At 37.8% G+C, this 15,492-nt stretch overlaps 1 protein-coding gene and 1 long non-coding RNA gene across 2 annotated transcripts in view; one reads left to right on the plus strand and one right to left on the minus strand.

Moving 5' to 3' along the window:
- LOC134655852 (homeobox protein homothorax) overlaps positions 1 to 15,492 on the plus strand; it is a 357,906-nt gene that overhangs the window by 265,576 nt on the left and 76,838 nt on the right. The gene's annotated exons all lie outside the window — the stretch shown is intronic.
- Positions 10,885 to 15,492, minus strand: part of LOC134655856 (uncharacterized) — a 113,794-nt gene continuing 109,186 nt past the window's right edge. Inside the window, exon 2 of the long non-coding RNA XR_010097466.1 lies at positions 10,885 to 11,003. This is a non-coding gene — a long non-coding RNA (uncharacterized LOC134655856). The remainder of the gene's footprint in view (positions 11,004 to 15,492) is intronic.

Below are 15,492 nucleotides of genomic sequence, written 5' to 3' on the forward strand. Positions count from 1 at the left end.
GATTTTCTATCCGTTTCTCGGATTAAACTTTTTAGATGCATCCTTGCGTTATGCAAAGCTTCCGGCCCGGAAATTGTGAATGTTTTTTTCGGCGCAAAGTTCATCGTGATATTCGTGAAATTGTAGCCGCTGCTGAAGCATGCAGTTGTTCATGTAAGTAATTGATGTTGGTTGTGGTAAGCATTCAACATTGCCCAAAGATGTATACCTATATCTATAGTGTCCTAAGTGTTGAAAAAACGGTCCGGAAATCACGAATGTTTTTTTCGGCGCAAAGTTCATCCCAGCCAACGGAAGATATTCGTGAAATCGTAGCCGCTTGAAAGGTTTGGGAAACCAAATCGGATCGCCTGCATATCACGTGTCACTTGGGGGATCCTCCGAGTAATCAACTCGTCCATTTGCAGCTCTTCAGTACGTAGACAACTAAAACTGAAATTGAAAATTCCAATTTCACGTCTATTTCCTGGGAAAACAGTCTGTTCTCTATTACGTCTCTCAAATCCGGCGCTGTCCGCGCCTCGTGACGTGTAGGATATTGGAATTGGCCAAAAATGAGAAGTAAAAAGAAACACTGATTTTTGACGTTTCAATATGCAATCATCTGCGGCACGGCGAAACGGGGGACTTAATTAACATTATACCTCGAAGACACGTTCTAAAATCTAACCTCATCTACGAATTTCAACCTTAAAGTTAAAGAAATAGAGTCAGGATCGTTGTATCAGATTTTAGAAAACGCAGTGACATCAAAAGCTCTCCGTCTTAATAAAAAACGTTTCGTACATTTCTGAACGGAATATAACAAGCTCTCACTTGACTCGCGGTATTTATAAATGTCAATCACAGCTGTCAAAAGTGACAGTAGTCAAATCCCCGCCCAGTAATAACGGTAAAGGACATTCCCAATTTGAAAAACACACGTTCGGAGGAGCGCGTGCTCGATTTGGCGATTAGTGTTATTTTTGAAAATGGAATCAGGGATCGTGTCGCCTCGGGTGTGCCCGCCCACAAGATGGCTGCCTAATCACCCGCGCGGGAAAGGAACCGAATGATATACAATTTTATTGAAGTGATATGTTATTACAAAGTTGAACCTATAATTACGCGCGCTTGGCTCGTGGGAATCGTTAGAAAAACTTGTGTTTGGCCGCTCGTGCGCTTTAATTGGGGTTGCGCTAAATAAACTAAAAACTGCACGTTCCCGTGTAGCAATTACATTGTTACATCCCAGATAAAAAATGGCTCAACTTTTCGAATCTCACTTTTAAACTAGAAAGGCATTTTTTCCTTTCACATTTAAACTTGGCAGTGTTTCTCTAACTTTTAAACCATCTCGTTGCATTTTCATGCCCAGCCTTCTTTGTTGAATTGTTAAACCTCAAAGTTTAAGACTAAATATACTTGGTCAAGCAAATCTAGTCAGTAGAAAAAGGCGGCAAATTTGAAAAATCGCGGGTTAGCAACACTACGTTCGAATTGTTCGAAAATCGCGTGTCATTCATATCTTATCTGTGGAACTGTTTTTTTTTTCGTCCATCTGGACAAACTAAAGCTCTAAGCTATACTGCCTGGAACTCTTATGTTTACATTTCATCGTTCGATGTCCATTGCTGCTTTTTGTTCGTCTCCTAGGGATACCATACTTTAGTTTGCTTTACATTGCTACTGACATATCTGGTTTGACAGCAGTGTTGGCCGAAACGTTAATGCAATTGAAAATATTGGCCATTAACCATTATAAATTGAACCGTAAACTGTAATCGTCCGTTACGGTTTAAGCTTCAATTTATAATGGTTAATGGCCAACATTTTCAATTGCATTAACGTTTCGGCCAACACTGTTTGACAGACTGTAATTTCTACTTTTCGCACAGACTATCCTAAAATCTTGTAATTCGAATTTGGAAAACCGAATGCAAATGCGCAGCCATCAGGCGCCTCGCCCGACACTCGTACAATGAAACAACATCAATTATCCGACCGGGTCCGGTTGATTTATCGGGACCCGATGGGTGTGATCGGACGTCTTACGAGGGATTAGCTATTCTACAATATATCCGTGCTGTTTGGTCCATAGCTTGACAGGGGAAGCTAGTTGGATATCTGAAATCTGTTATACATGATACAGACAATAAGTCTCAGGGTTTTTGGCATCCATGTTATCTGATCACTTGCAGTTTTCAATTATAATAGAAATAGTTATGCCCGGAGATTCACTTTCATTGGATACAGAAAATTAATTTCAAAAAGTGTAAGAGTGACCTCTTCTCAGGGCTAGGTGGGGTAAATTTCATCAAAATTGGTTTAGAAGTTTAGATGTGAAAAGGTAGCAGACACACAAACAGAGTTACTTTCGTATTCGTAATATTGGTGTAAACTAAAACTAGTTTTTTGGATTTTAACACATTTTCCGCTTTGCATAGCGTACATAGGACATGAGAACTTTGACTCGTACGAGACCGGATCCCTCACACCCAATCGAACGTTACCAATATCACACCTTGACATTTATCTACCCAAATCACTGCCTAACATTCACCAAGCTCGCAACATAGACCAGTATAACCACTCTCTCCGATCAATACTGTTGTTACGAATCCACAGGTCAATATAACCAATATACCAGACAAAAGCTCTATGAATAGTCCGGTACCTACCCACACAGGTGACAGGACACGCCGCACGAATCGGCGGGCCCGCCAAAACTGTGTCGGGGCGGGACCCGCCTGATTAATGGACACACACGGTGTTAAAAATTAAACGGAGTGGTGTGACAGTTTCACAGTGCGAGTTGAGGTTTTTAAGTGATGAATGAGACGTTAGATGGCGCTGTACTGTGCTAAAACACGCTAACGATGTGTCAACGTAGAATGTTTAAGTAATTCGTTTCGAATGCCTAAATGAGTTTCTTGCAATAATATTAATTATAAAAGTTTCATTTACCTGATAGCTATGTAGCGGTCATAGTGTAATCGTAAACTAAATTAAAAGATTTTCACCTTTTTCCGATAAAAGTAAGATGTGTCAAATGAAATAAATTATAGTTTGTCAAAGGACTGTCTCATTTAAATCAAACATAGAGAGAATCATATTATCTTTGTCTTACACTAGTACTAGCACCCAAAAGAAAAGGATGAGTATAGTTTTTTTTGTTCTAATTTACTGACAATTTGGTTTGACCAACTATAGTATAAGTATTACTAATAAATTGATATTTGATAGTGAGTTTAGACAGAAAGAAGAGAGGTAGCGATCTCTACACGTATTATTTTTGATTAAAGACTTACCCCTTATTCATAAACGCGCTACAAACCTCAAATAAGTTAATAAAGGGGATAAGTTAATCTGAGGGCTCAGCATGGTTCCATTTTTATCGACTATCACTATGCCCGTCACTTTCGCACTTACATACTTGTTAGAACGTGACAGGCATGGTGACAAACGATAACAATGCGACCGTGCTACTAGGACTGGATTGATATGGGATATTTAGTTCGTGAAAAAAAAAGAATCGTAATCGAAGTTAGAAAGTTCGGAATTCGTTGTAAAATATGAAGAAAACAAACAATAACAATCCATAAAAAATTAAGTCTTAAAATGTTATCTTATCACACGGAGGGACTTATTTGACGCCAAATGTTTGATTTTTACCAGGGTAGCAACGGGAGCTATAGCCAACACAGCTATGTACCAGGCAAACATGGGACGGATGTATTGTTCAAACATTTGCTCGGCTAAGCCGTTGCCACTAACTTTCAACTTTTATGCTTTCCGGGTGATGTTTGAGTTAAACCTGGATTAAATCACAGTCATTTATCTCGAAAGCTTTATCTACCATAAGATAAATTATAGAGTCTAATTAATTTACGTACTGAGTCGTTTGTTGAGCAAATTAATGAATTATACAAATAAATTCAACTAACACATTTTTCAAGATGGCGACGATCCCTTAAGTCACCAAATGTCATATCAGACAGGCAGACGAGGTCCTAGCCTCAGTAACTTTTATTAACGTAGCTGTGAAATTGCATGGAGAAATTATGAATGAATTCATTGATAAAGTCGCCATGCACTTTTACATGCTACATACGAAATTTCAGAAATGTTCTAGAGATTTCGTACTTTGCCCTATTTAGATTATGCTAAGGGCTCATTTAGACGGCGCGCGAACTCGTATACGGTTTTAGTTACATTGCGGACCATTGAAGTTACGTCAATTCAGCCGACCGATCAAATGACGCAATGTAATGAAACTCGCATGCGAGTTCTCGCACCGTCTAAAAGGCATGAATGCTATAAAATTGGTACCCAACGAGAATACCCATACCACTCCACAATTGGTAAAATAAAGCCGCGTTCACACCGATAACCACGCCGCGCACCAGCAAAATAAAGCCGCGTTCACACCGATAACTCACGCGGCGACGTAAAGGAATGATTTACTTGCGTCGATATCAGTTAGATATGAAATTTGTCAGCGAGGCCTGTTTATGCGCGCCCGCGTGCGGACTTACGGATTAGCTAGTTGGCGAAAGCTTGCTGAACTATTATAGAGAACTATTAGGTATAGTAGATATTATAGATATAGTTGGTCAAACCAATTTGTCAGTAAATAAGAACAAAAAAAAAACTATATTCATCCTTTTCTTTTAGGTGCTAGTACTAGTGTAAGACAAAGATAAAGTATGATTCTCTCTGTCTATGTTTGAAATGAGAGTCCTTTGAAGACTATAGGTAGTTGACTTTGCTTCACTGACTAAGCAGGGTTGCCAGATCGTAGAATTGGCTACGAATTTCGTATAATCGATTTTTTTTCGTATCCATTACGTATAGTTGGTCAATCGGTATAATTGGATACGAAAAAAAAACACCGATGTCAAACTACTGACATGCTTTAAAAAAACAGTGTGCCAATACTGTTTATACGATTGAATGGAACGGCAACTATTTAAATACACGTCAACGTGGGCTGTAACCGCGAAATTTTAAGTTCGCAAATTGCGGGCATCGTTCTCTGTCACTCTTATTACGCCTTCATTGGAGTAAAAGAGAAAGATCCCCGCAATTTGGGGCTTACCGCGAAAACCGATTTTCGCCAGTTTAAAAAAATCGATTTAAAATTAATCGTTTAGGGTTCCGTACTTACCCAAAGGGTAAAAACGGGACCCTATTACTAAGACTCCGCTGTCCGTCCGTCCGTCCATATGTCACCAGGCTGTATCTCACAAACCGGATAGCTAGACAGTTGAAATTTTCACAGATGATGTATTTCTGTTGCCGCTATAACAACAAATACTAAAAACAGAATAAAATAAAGATTTAAGTGGGGCTCCCATACAACAAACGTGATTTTTGACCGAAGTTAAGCAAGGTCGGCCGGGGTCAGTACTTGGATGGGTGACCGTTTTTTGCTTGTTTTGCTCTATTTTTTGTTGATGGTGCGGAACCCTCTGTGCGCGAGTCCGACTCGCACTTGGCCGGTTTTTTTTAAATTTTGTACTCGTATAATGCAATCGAATTTCGTATAATTGCAGGCACTGGGTCGTATAATCAAGATTTATGTACTGGCAGCCCTGTGACTAAGTGAAGCAATGTCTTTCACTAATGTCAAATTTCTATGAAAATATGACGTTTATAATGACACCTCCACACTTTGTCATATCCAAATCGGTGCATTTGATTATTTTACACTGTAAGTACGATTAATGTTGATAATGTGGTCTAATCGTATTTTTTCCCAAATAACTATTCGGATTTTGCGAGTTCGGAGCGTCTTTGAACAACTTTACGGGCGAGCAGTACGGGCTTGCACCTCCTATACGAATCCCTTACGGGATTACGATATAGCGAGAGAGATGGTTTCTTGTATATTGATTCGACACACTGCGAAAACCACTGTAAGACTGTAATCACTGTAAGAGATCGCTTACAGCGATAAGACCGCCTGTTGCTACCTTTATTTACACTGTAAATCTGTTATTGTATTTTTCTTTGTGGTGCAATAAAGTGTATTTACTTACTTACTTACTGCATTCTCTCGTATCTCATAACGCTCAGCGAAGTGCAAGCGACGCTACGCCTCCATCCTCGATTCCATCCCCACGATAAACTGGATAAATTGTCGAGTCGATAATTCGCAGCACTAATCTGAGCTGAAACAGCACTGTTCGAGTCTAGCATCGAATGAATTATCGAGTGTGTTCGAATCAATGTGGTTGGTAACTGTCAAACGATTTTGTATAGGTTTTATCTGTCTCCAGATTGTTGAATGTAAATTGACTTAAAGGGTTAGGATCCAGGCCATAAAATGCTGAAAAAAAAAACATAAAACATCTCTGTAAAAATGTGCAAGTTTAGAAGAAGAAAATACCTGTTTATTTTAAAGAAAATCATTCATAGTGAGGGTGTTAAGTGAAATGACCTTTTTTTGCTTGATTAAAGCATGAAACTTGGCACAGTTGTTCCTTATATCAAAATAAGCCGATTAAGATCGGTAGCCCGAGGGACCCCCCGCAAAAGCCCGAGAGGGGGGGGCGTCAAGTAGCGCCCCGCCCGGCTTCATTCTAAAAATTCTAACAGGCCCCGCTTAGCTAATAGGTCATATTTGGTATCAATTTCGGATAAATAAATAACGTAGAATTCATTTCTGGTATAAAAAATTGCAATTTGTTGAAAAATAAAATAAAAAAACAAAAAATCTAATTTTTCAAGTGTAATTTTTGTTTTATATTTATTGTCAAAATTAAACTGCTTAGTTTTTCTACATACAAAAAATATGACAATAAAGCCTATTTAATGCAGATTTTAAAAACATAACTTTTACTAACCTTTATTAAAAGGAAATTGCATAAAAAAAACTTATATCGTCTCGCGCCGGTGAATATCTTTTTACCGACATCGGCATTGATATAGACAACATCCGAAGTGCACACTCTGGAGACCGATTAAATGTATTGTTTATTGTTGTAGATTCTATTATAAAGATAGAAAAGCGTACAATTTTTTTTAATGTGTCGTTCAGTGAAAAAGGGACCTTAAAAAAATTATTACAGCCAGCCTCGTGTTTGTATAGAAGCATACTCGTATTTAGTTAATGCCAACCACTCCATGGACTCCATGGTCCCTGTTCTCAATTAATAAGAAGTAAACTGTAAGTATTCTTTAATATACTTGCTTATTACATTATACCACATTTAAATTTTGCGTCTTGTGTATTAATACAGTTCCTTCCCCCGACACATGAATGGGTACATTTCGTCATTCACGTATATATGTCAGTTTCAACCATATTCTGGCCACAGCAGGGTTGTCAGAACAGTTTGGAAACAGTCGTCTGCTCCTTGCTTTCATTCCCAAGAAGACGGACTGAGCAAGTTTAAAGAGGAACTAAAGTCTGACCCCAAACATATAATCCTATCCTGATAAGGCTGCTTCTATTTCAGTAGTCGATTCATGTAAAGAATTATTTCGGGCATTTTTTAATTATTTAGCAACGGCTTTATCTGTATCACTGTACTTTGCTTTACAAGGTTATTTCACCTATCATCATATAAAGGTATAATAAAGTTTTGGCGAATGCTATTTATTTACTGCTATTGCTCCATCCTGTAGGAGCTTGAATCCTTGTATCGGCCAGGCTAAAAAGGGTCCATGCTTAGATCTCACTTTTATACACCTTATATTAAATGGGGAACCCGGGTTCAAATTCTAGAAGGCATTTATTTGTTTGTTTGTCGTGAATACTTGTTCCTGAATTACCTATGGATGTTTTGAGTGTATGTATCAAATATATATGATATATATCACGTAGTACCCACATCACAAGTCTTATTGAGCTTACAGTATTACAAGGTCGATCGAGAGAATGCTTGGAATACGAGTACGACTCCTGGTTTTTCAGGGACCGATAGAAATAAATTAGAGTTTAATTTACCATGACGGTAAGCTTCACTTATAACCACTGATCTTTTAGTGAAACTCATTTCTTTACCACTAAGTAAATCATTTTGAGACACTGTGTTGACAAAACTTCGAAGAGTTAAAAGTCCTTATTTATGCCATCGCGAAATTGTGTAGAGAAACATGTCACAAGTAATGTTCCTCGTGAGATTCTGAATACTCCAAGAACCATGAAAAGTCCGATTCATTTAATATGATGGCCCTAGTTGCAGATGCTGTAAAACAGTCATTGCAAGGTATTGATACGCACAGTAGACATGAACGTAGTCATAACAGCTAGACTAGATTCATGCGTACGAATATTTCCCCAACTACAGGAATTGTGGGCTCACGTTGACACAGTGGAAAACACAATTATATCACATGACACACCATTGCATCCAGGTCAGGGAATTATATTTTAAGCTAATAAAATTATCTATTCTATAAGCTAAGTAAACTATCTTTTATTTACCCTAAAAGAGCGGAAGTCTTAGCCCTGTTTCGAGCATTCAGTGGAAAGGGGAGAAAAAGTGAATTCGAAGCATGGAATCTGTTCAGAGTTCAACCAAACCACTACAAGGATTCAAGCTCTTACAAGATGCAGCAATAGCAGTGGCTAAAAGCATTCCCCTAAAATACTAAAATGTTATTATATGATCGGTAATAAGTGCAATATTGAAGAAGGCAAGTTACACCGGGATATTGAAATGAAGAGTTGTATAATGTTATACCTGTTCTATGAGATTAAGTCACTGCTAAGTTATTTTATTATTAAATTCCATAATGTATACCTACTTCTAACAAAAGGGAGCCATATAAATGCCCTATTACGCGCAGTGTACCGAGGGGTTGATGTTTAGGTTCAGACGTTAGTTCGTCGTCAAACTTGCTCAGTCCGTCAGACTTCTTGGGAATGGAAGCAAGAAGCAGACGATGGGTTCGACACTGGTCTGACACCTGCTTTGGTCAGAATATGGTTGAAACTGACCAGAAGTAAATGCAAACCGGAATAAAAAACGCGATGCAACTACATGAATGATGAAATGTACGCATTTATGTGTCTGGGGAAGGAACCGTATTACGACACAAGACGCAAAATTAAAGTGTGGTAGGGTAATTCGCCAGTAACTGGCCACTTTTAGTAACTGGCCACCCAAAACCAAAAATTCATTTTAGGCCAGCCAGTGGCCAGTTATTGAAAGCTGGCCAGTTTTTGGAACCTTATATTAAAATGAATTCTGTTTATAGGTGAATAGAATTCATTTTTAGTTTAGAGCGGCTAGTTATTAAAGCGGCCAGTTACTGGTAAATTATTCCACAATGTAATAAGTAAGTAGATTAAATAATACTTACAGTTTACTTCTTATTCATTGAGAACAGGGACCATGGAGTCCATGGAGTGGTTGGAATTAACTATGCTTCTATACAAAAGAGAGGCTCTATGATAAATTTTTCCAAGGTCCCTTTTTTCACTGAACGACACATTTTTTTTCTAATCAAATATTATGTACGCCTTTCTATCTTTAATATATGATCTACAATAATAAACAATACATTTAGTCGGTCTCCAGAGTGTGTACTTCGGATGTTGTCTATATCGATGCCTATGTCGGTAACAAGATATTCACCGGCGCGGGACGATATATGTTTTTTTAATGCAATTTCTTTTTCATAAAGGTTAGTAAAAGTTATGTTTTTAAAATCTGCATTAAATAGGCTTTATTGACATATTTTTTGTATGTAGAAAAACCAAGCAGTTTAATTTTGACAATAAATAAATAACAAAAATTACACTTGAAAAATTAGATTTTTTGTGTTTTTTTTTTAAATTTTTCAACAAATTGCAATTTTTTATACCAGAAATGAATTCTACGTTATTTATTTATCCGAAATTGATACCAAATATGACCTATTAGCTAAGCGGGGCCTGTTAGAATTTTTAGAATGAAGCCGGGCGGGGCGCTACTTGACCCCCCCCCCTCTCTCGGGCTTAAGCGGGGGGTCCCTCGGGCTACCGATCTTAATCGACTTATTTTGATATAAGGAACAACTGTGCCAAGTTTCATGCTTTAATCAAGCAAAAAAAGGTTCGACCTATTTTTGTTACTTAAAACCTTAACTACTAATTTATAGTTCAATATCCGCACAAAAAAAATCCAGGCCAAATCGGGCTTAAAAATATTATAGTTCAAAATCTGTACTAAACAAAGTTTAAAACATTTCAGTTGCGGCAGTTCTTATATCGGAGTTTTCTAAGCCAAACTAACAGAAAATAGGCATATTATAGTTCTTTAGGCTAAGGGCTCGATTCGGATTTTGAACTAGATATCTATTAGGCATCACCAAGATAATTATGTCAGTGTCAAACAAGTATCAAAAGTGACGTTTTTATTTGAAGAAGCGTCACTTTTTACACTTGTTTGATACTGAAATATCCAAATCCATATCGTTTCGATATCTAATATTAGACGTATCTTAAAGTTCGTATAGGCTGTAGATCAATTCCTTACAGAAATATTATAGATCAAATCCGTAATAAACAAAGTTTTTAACATGTCAACAGGTCATGCAATGTTATGACAGTTTTAAGGCCGGTATTTAAGCCGCGTATCGTAACTACATATAAAGAAGCATGATAGTTCAAATCCGTACTAAACAAAGTTTATAACATTTCAACAGGTCAAGTAAGTTTGCGGCAGTTTTTAGGCCGGTATCTACGCCGCGTATCGTTATAATTTAGCCTTCATTTCACAACCACCATTATTTAAATAGTTCAAAATCCGAACTATACAAACTATAGAACATTTCAACAGGTCAAGCAAGGTTGCGGCAGTTTTTAGGCCGGTATCTAAGCCGCGTATCGTTATTTACGGGATGTATGCAAAGCGGCATTGACAGGGCTGCACGTAACACTTGCGACGGTTTAGTTCGTTTTAAATGTATGTTTTTTTTTTATACCACATCGGTGGCAAACAAGCATACGGGCCGCCTGATGGTAAGCAGTCACCGTAGCCTATGGACGCCTGCAACTACAGAGGTATTACATGCGCGTTGCCGACCTTTTTAGAAACCTGTACACTCCTCTTTTGAAGAACCCCATACTGTAGACCCTCGGGAAAACCTCGGAAGGGAGCTCATTCCACAGCCGGAGCGTCCGCGGGAGGAAATTTCTCTTAAACCGCACAGTACGCGACCATTTAGGTTCTAGGGTGTGTGGATGAACACCCTGCCGATGGCGAGCGGTGCGGTGATAGAAAGCTACCGTTGGCATCATGTCAAACAATTCTTCAGAGCACAGCCCATTGTACAAGCGGTATGTGTAGTTTTTATGAAATGTTACAAGTCATTTTATAAGGGTAACTCGATAAGTGTTTGTTTTTATTGCGTTATTACCTCGTAAGTCATGGCGTACTTGTATAATTTGTACAACTATACTTACTTAAATAAAATTCCAGTTTTGAACTTCGGGATTACGGGAATTATATTGATGAAATATCAAATAAGGTAGCAAAGATCATACAATTTTTTTTTATTAGATTACATTTGTAAATATCAATGAAATTAAAGGAGATGAGTTTGCTAACAATTAGAAATATTGTGTCAGTAAAATAATCGACAATTGTTTTACATTTTTTCCTTGCTTAATCAAATAAATACAGTAAGTAAGTATAATCGCGTAATATATATAAACATATAGATATGTATGTTAAACATGACATCTTACCACACTTATTTTGTACAATTAAAGCAACTTAACCTTAATAAATTTAAGTCATTATTTGAAATCCAACATTTTCTACCGCAGAACGTATGTAGCCCTGGTAGCGACATTTCCAAGCTTCATTCAGCCTCCGAAGGCTTCATGAATAAGTCTTCTCTTTGCCCCTTTGATGCGCCCGACACAATCGTTTTTGCCGTATTTAATGATACCGCCTCTTTCGCCCGATTGATATGCAAAACCTCTACATTTCTGTACACGTACCGCATATTTTTTACTCCATAATTGGTCTGGAAAAAAAGCCACGTTCGTGCTTTCAAATAATTACCACGTTCCGTAATTAATTAAGTAAACATTCCGACTGATATGGAAACATGAGTACAGGTGTAGATTGTAGATAGTTTTGCACCTGATACAAATGTTCTGTTAGCACGATGCCCCCATTGATTGAGTCACGCGTCTCGTCCCAATTCCATTAAGCCGTCAGAACCGTCACATTACAGTAGCCAGGCACCAGGCTAACAGAGAACACTAGGAGTTGTGCACCTATCTCATTTCCTAGCCCAGTTGCGGCTTCCGAACGGCCGTCAGCTCGGCTGTTCCGGCTCTGAGATTAGTATCGACCATTTACCGTCTGACTGCTGCTTTTGTTTCCATTGGCCGATTCAGCCCGCCGTCCCCGTTGCCTCTCAAATTTCAATTTTGATTTTCGAGCGTAATCCCTATTCATGCGAGCGAGGATTTACTAAATATGAAATGCGAATATGTTTTTATGAAACTGTCAAATTAAAATCACTCCGGTTTTAAAATGGTGGCGTGTAGTCACGCTCGGAAACTATTTTCGTTCGCTAAAATGCTCCGCTCGCCGTCCATTACAGATCTGCATAATTTAAAAGCTATCCTGTCGCGGTAACTCCCGAATTGGACCTTTGCATTCTTTATATCCTGCTGAATTGTGCGCTCCTAGTGAAAAAGTACGGAGTTTCGCAAAAATTGGCAGGTGTCGTTCAATTAAGCGTGCTCGAGATATTTCGGTTGCTCTATTCTTACTTTAAACAGTTTTAAAGTTGATTGGATAGACAGAATTAACACAGTGTCCGACACTTACGACACTTATTTTAGACGTCAGTTACCATTATCAGTTTAAAAACGCCATTTTCGCGCACAGGATACATGTCGGCGAGAATAGAATCCAATGGAGTGATAAAGAAAATAAAAGCGACGTGTTTTAAGCAACAAAAAGGATTTAAGGTTTAAGAATCAGATGGAATGGGTGTTTCGCACTCGTTCGCACATAAACAAGATAAATAAACAAGAAACGCGAAGCACGGAACAGAAGGATACACTCAGGGAGGGTCGCGATAGTGCCATCCATCAGCCGGTCACATCGCTTCGATAGGGTTAGGGCCACCTCCGCACCTTTATGTCTCCCTGGTGAGATATAAAGGCCCCATACTCGGGGACCCTACTTTTTTGACATCTATTTGTGGTCGGCCTTCTGCCCTCAAACGAAACACAACTATTCAGTAAATAAAGCTTCGTAGTTTATTTAAAATGCGAAAATATGCTTCCTCACAAAGAAATTACAAAGGGAATACGGTTGTGTATTCATACGCGTTTCGCGCACGCAAAGCGTGTGCATAATTTACGTTTCAATCCAAAAACGTCACGTCACACTAGCGAAGAATTTAATCCGTCATATAGGTACGTAGTTGTGTCTTCGGTAACGTTCCGAAAAGTGGATACCTCCGAGACGCTATGATTTTTACGACACGTCTGGAAATCACCGGGGCCCTGAATATATTATTATTGTTATGGCAACACCGAACGCTGGGAAAATTGTAAAATACGCCATACACTTCGCGGGAATTTCCTCTAGAGCATATCATTAGGGAATTTCGGTTTCGGCGATGCTCTGAATTTTTCATCGCATATGCATAGGGATTTATTATTTATTTGCGGCGTCTGACAAGAGTTATTGCTACTTATATTGTTATTTAAATTTAGCTTTATAAAGTTTAGAATGGAGGATACCGGATATTATGTACTTTAGGATGTTGGTGATTGGTAGTTTATTTTTGATATAAATAATTCAGTATAATATAAATAACGTGTAGAGAAAAATCTTGAATATTTTTAACTAAAGAAAAAGTGGCAAACCATCATTATCTATGTCACCGATGCTAAGTACACTCAAAACCAACGAAAACGGGTCTCTATATAGAAAGAGTGTAGTACGACGTTCCATTCTCGACAGTTTCATACTGTCATGCTTTTAATTGAACAAACAATCTTAATATAAACACTGCAGTTGCATTAGCCGCATTAGTGCATAAAACTGGACCTCCCACGCTGACGGACACGGGACATATTGACAGGTGGTTTACACAAGAGTAAAACAATGTTTAATTGTGAACATTGTATTGGCATTAAGCTTTCGACATACCTACGTCTTTTTGAGGCGTTTAAAATTATAACTTTTAATGAAATTGCCGTGACTTTTTTCATGCGATTATAAGATGTTTTTTTTATGTTTAAGTATTTAAAATTGTATTACATATTTATGTTGAATTTGTACACTTTTTGATCAAGGGCAAAGGCAATGAAAAAAATCATACTGGAACTAGACTATATTTGCAAGGGCAGATACAAACGAAAAACTTAAAAGTTGACTGCATGAAAAAAAATACGGAAACGTGTATTTTTCATTTATTTTCTATTTTATATCGTTACCCTATGGATAGTAATATAATTTCCCTTTAAAATTTATAATTGAGTTTTTTTTTATGTTGCCAACGGGTTAAAATTTAAAAATGTAGCCAACGCAGAAAGCGACATCAAAAATTTATAAAACCTATTACGAAACCGAAAAAGCCTCAACAAACGATCTCATCACATCAAATGAACACTCCTTTTGTCCAACCAATTATTCTGTAATTTCTCTACTATTGAGATATCAAATTTCGAAAAGCAATACCGTTATAAATCTGCCGGTACATTAAAATCTCGATTATCCCGGCATAAGTTTGCAATAAATCGAAATGGGAAAAACGCACGAGCGAGCTGCGGGGAAAAAGAGACTATAAATTTTATTTCGGTATGTGCAGAAAACAGTCCATTTGCCGGTGCCTAAATCTATGGGGTGTTGGAATGGGAATATGTAAATACGGGTACAAGTAACGTCTTGATTCTTCACTCGAGAGTATGAAAAATTACAGATTTTTGACAATCTTACAATTGGTGAATCAATAGGCTTGCTTCTTCGGTATTACCTATATGCCGCAGGAGTTATTTTTAAATCTATGATCTATCTTTATTTTAGTTTGAATTTAGTTTTAGTTCAGATTTATTGATTTCTACTACTACATACAGATATACGTATTAGTTTTGACAACTAACGCTTTTTCCAAGCGTTTCTACTTTTTTTAAGCGTTTTTACTTACTCTCTTTTTTTGATTTTGATATTTGTGTTTTTTAGAACGGGACTAAAAATTTACAAAAGTTTGCTAAGTTTTATGAAAAAGGGGGTTAGATTGTTCCAGAAGTGTAAAATACTCGTAATTTACCAGTGACATAGTATACTGAAAACCTTGCAATGTCCATTGCGCTTTTTACAAAATGTATTCAAACTAGGGCTCGCGGTCGTGTCCGGGTTTCGTGTACACGTGTTCGGTACCCGTTTCCGTACTACACGTACACGGTTTTCTGACCCGTTCTACACGTGTAGACGGGTACACGTGTAATTAAGATCCGTGTATCCGTGTACCCGTGTACCCGTGTACACGGTGAAACGGATCTTAAATACACGCGGGTCTAACCCGTTCTTGACG

This window comes from Cydia amplana, chromosome 17 (assembly GCF_948474715.1).
Source record: "Cydia amplana chromosome 17, ilCydAmpl1.1, whole genome shotgun sequence".
Taxonomy (NCBI): domain Eukaryota; kingdom Metazoa; phylum Arthropoda; class Insecta; order Lepidoptera; family Tortricidae; genus Cydia; species Cydia amplana.